Raw genomic sequence first — 3828 nt, 5'->3', positions numbered from 1 at the left:
AGAAGAAGAAGAAGAAGAAGAAGAAGAAGAAGAAGAAGAAGAAGAAGGAGAACGAGAAGACAAGAAATGCTTCAGATTGCTTCCTGTTGCTACGCTGCTGTGGTATGAAGACTGTCTAGAGCTTTGACATTCCACTACACAATCCACTATCATGGATAGCTTAAGATTTTAAATTTCCTTTGGTTTACACTTTGAGCATAGTGTAAAAATGTTTCTCATTTTGCTGGACTTACACACATCCAGTCTTCTGGATGGAGGGAAGAAGTCTCTCCATGATATATCGTCACACTGGAAATCAAGATCAAGTGAGCTTTTTCCCCTTGTGCTTCACAGGTTCTGCTTTCCCTGAGCTCACCTCAGAGTGTTCATGCTGTCAGCACACTCATTTCCCAAGCCTCTGCTCTGCTGTGACACAAAGATGCGTGTCTGCTGCCTTTTTCCACAATGTGTACTTCACTGCAGATTAGAATGGCAATGCTAACATGTTTAAAACTTACCTTCTTTGTAAACTTAAAAAGGGCTCTTGTTGGGGCTGAAGAGCTGCTTAGCGGTTAAGAGCCTTGGCTGCTCCTCCAGAGGACCCTGGTTCAATTCCCAGCACCACATGGCAGCTCACAACTGTCTGGTCTGTAACTAAAATTCCACTGGATCTGACTGCCTCACACAGACATATACATAGGCCAAACACCAAATGTACAGAAAAATAATTTTTAAAAAAGGACTCTCGTAAGTCACGGAAAATCCACTGGAATCCACCCTTCAGGTCAGATGAACTCCAGATGAGTACTGTCAATCAACAGCCTCAGCTTCCCACTACTGCCTATTTCAGAGGGTGGGATTCCTCCCCCTTCAGCCAGTTTTGGGGGCTCCCTTCCCCCAACCACAAAACCCATGGGTCTAAAAGCTCAATATGTATACTTAGGGAAGAATTTTCTCTCTAACCTACTTAACTTTGTCTTCTGCCATATATACGCTCCAGGGTCCTGTCAGGCCGGGTGTTTCCTACCCACGACAGCACCAAAGCTGCCCCTCACAGGTCCTCCAGTCTACCCGCCCAGACCACCTCTCAGCTGGACCTGCGTTTCCTTCCTTCCACAGATGTCCTCACAGATCCCACACAGCAGCAAAACAGCCGGCTCTCCCAGGACCATTTTTTTAGGATCCTCAAAGATGTCATCACCTCAAGCCAGCAGGAGGCAGCCTTTCCAAACACATCCTCACTCGCTCACCACCCTTCCTAAATTTGTCATTCTTTAATTAAACACAAAGGTGGAATGTTAGCATACAGCCCGCTGGCCTGTCCTCAGGGCCTGTCCTCAGGGCCTGTCCTCAGGGCCTTGCAGGCTGCATCATCACCTGCTGCCACCAGGTGTGTGCCTGACAGGAGGACCTTGCTGGTCTCCCTTGTTCTCTTTCTCTTACACTCTCCCCTTTACACGCTCTGTCTCTGTCTTTCTGTCGTAGATGCCCCTCTCCTCTTTCTCCCCCACTCCCCTTTCCACAACAAACCTCCTGTCTCATGGCATAGTAATCATTATTAGAACACTCAGAAAACAATTATTTTGAGTTTTCTGTATGTGTGTATGTATACTATGTGTGTAAATCATGAAACCGGAATGTGATTGTGAGAGGGGTAGACAGAATCTTAAGGGGAGGCGAGATTCGAGGGTGGAAGACACCATGAAGGAGGAAAGCAGGTGGTGACTGACTGGTGGTGGTGGGGACCAGACATAGGAGAGGCAAGCGTGGAGGAAGAACAATGAACTGGGATGAACTCTAATGACACAGAGGTAGAAGGACGCTATGACAGAACCCACTGTCTGCATATTAACCTAAAAAAAATAATAAATAATCTGGGTGGTGGTGGCACACGCCTTTAATCCCAGCAGAGGCAGGTGATCTCTGAGTCTGAGGCCAGCCTGGTCTACAGAGTGAGTCCAGGATAGCCAAGGCTATACAGAGAAACCCCGTCTCAAAAAACAAAACAACAAAATAAAATAAAAAACAACAACAAAACAAGGACTGAGATGCAGCTTGGTGGTTGATTGCTTTTCTAGTGCTTGCCGTGTGCAGAAGCCCTGGGTTTGACCCTAGAACTGCAGAAGAATGACATAAAGAGAAAAGAGAGAGAGAGTGGAGAAAAAGGAACAAGAACACGGAGGACATGTCTAAGCTCTGGGCAGACATTGCCAGTTGACTTAGGGCCTTGAGAATTCTCGTATTTCAGCATCTCATATGTGAGTGCAAGAGGGCAAAGCAGTGCAGAGGTTCCTCCATTCTGCATTCTTGCATGGGCCATTTCAGGTTTAAGTAGAATTTGATCACCTTGATGGAGAATCCTATGGAAAACCATCCAACTAGGACCAGAGGCTAAGATGCCCCAGCTAACTTACCTTAGCTTCTGTTCAACTGCTTGCTTGTGCAAACTTCCCCCAGCAGCTGCTAAATGAGGTAATAGGATGGGGGCAGATGCAGCCCTGCACTGTGCCTGGGCAGCACAGTAGAGCTGGCTCTGGTAGTATGGGTGCTGGTCAGTCACCCTGCGGGCCTGAGATAAGGAGATCTGGCTCTGCCCCTTGCCACCTGCAGCATTGGGTGAGATAGCCAGGGCTGTGCTGGAGAGCTTACCCTGGTGGTGTGGGTGCAGGAGAGCTGCACAAACTTAGCTACCACCCAGGTCCAGATCTAGGGCTTTGAGCTGGCCCACCCCAATAACCATCCCATCTGTGAACTGCTGGAGTGTGTGAAGGGGCTAGTCCTATAGATCCAAAGCTGCAGGGTCTCTGTGACACAAAGCAACAATGGATATCAGAGAGGAGTCCCAGTGAGGATCCAGTATTGATGGTGTAGCCAAAGCCAGAGGCCCGGAACAGACCAATGACTAATGGCAGTGAACATTTGCAAGTGAAGATGTATGGACACAAGGTTACACTGTGTGACACACTACAGCTTCCACAATGAGAGATTTGGTTTGTTTTTTTTTTTTGTTTGTTTGTTTGTTTGCTTTGTTTTGTTTTTTAAATTTTCTTTTGGGTGCAGAGGTTGCAAGGGCAGAAACAAAGAGATGTGGAGATGACTGGGATTGGGGTGCATGATGTGAACCTCACAGAGAATCAATAACAAGAAAAAAAAGAGCCTTGGTCTAAATGCTTGGTCCTACACTTAGGTCCTGAGCGTAGTCCCGGCCAGCTGGAGTAAAGACTCTCAGTTGACTATAAGCTGTGTCTGATGGTCATCTTCGGCGAGCCCTCCTGACAGCTGGTTTTGGAGTCAAGGACACTGTCCATCTGTGCTTACCCTGATAAAAAATGGCCACAGACTCATTCAATATTAGTAACTGTACAACAGTGATGTTCTCCCTACAGCTCTATTAGGAGATGGAGTCTCACTAAGTGGCCATGGAATTCACTGTGTGTATTAGAGCTCATAGTGAATCCTCTGCCTCAGCATCCCAATTTTAGCATCCTGGCCCTCAAGGGCTGGGATTATAGGCATGAACCACCACCTGGGTAAGCTTTACCATTTCTAGTATTTTAGAATTTTCTTATGAACATGCATTGCTTCTATCTTGGGGCAAAGAATAGGAAGGTTTTGAGGAAAGCTTCCTGAGAGGAGAAAGATCTGTGCTCCACAGATAGCAGGCAGGATGGCATCCTACAGGTTCCCCAGCAGGGGCGTCTGACACAGAAAACCCAAGCCTGCCTGATACGCCGAACACAGCAAAGCTAAGGTGCGACTCTGGGTCAGGCTTATTAGCAGCAGCGTTCCTACAGACAGAGGGCACTGCAGCATCCCTACACACTGCAGCATCCCTACACACTGCAGCAT

General features: G+C 47.4%; 1 protein-coding gene across 2 annotated transcripts in view; it reads right to left on the bottom strand.

Moving 5' to 3' along the window:
• The window catches only part of Dop1b (DOP1 leucine zipper like protein B), an 88963-nt gene that overhangs the window by 28068 nt on the left and 57067 nt on the right, over positions 1-3828 (bottom strand). The window lies entirely within an intron of this gene.

Source organism: Psammomys obesus, unplaced genomic scaffold, assembly GCF_907164565.1.
Source record: "Psammomys obesus unplaced genomic scaffold, mPsaObe1.curated_primary_1811, whole genome shotgun sequence".
Taxonomy (NCBI): Eukaryota; Metazoa; Chordata; class Mammalia; order Rodentia; family Muridae; genus Psammomys; species Psammomys obesus.
This window is presented reverse-complemented; position numbering and strand designations above follow the sequence as displayed.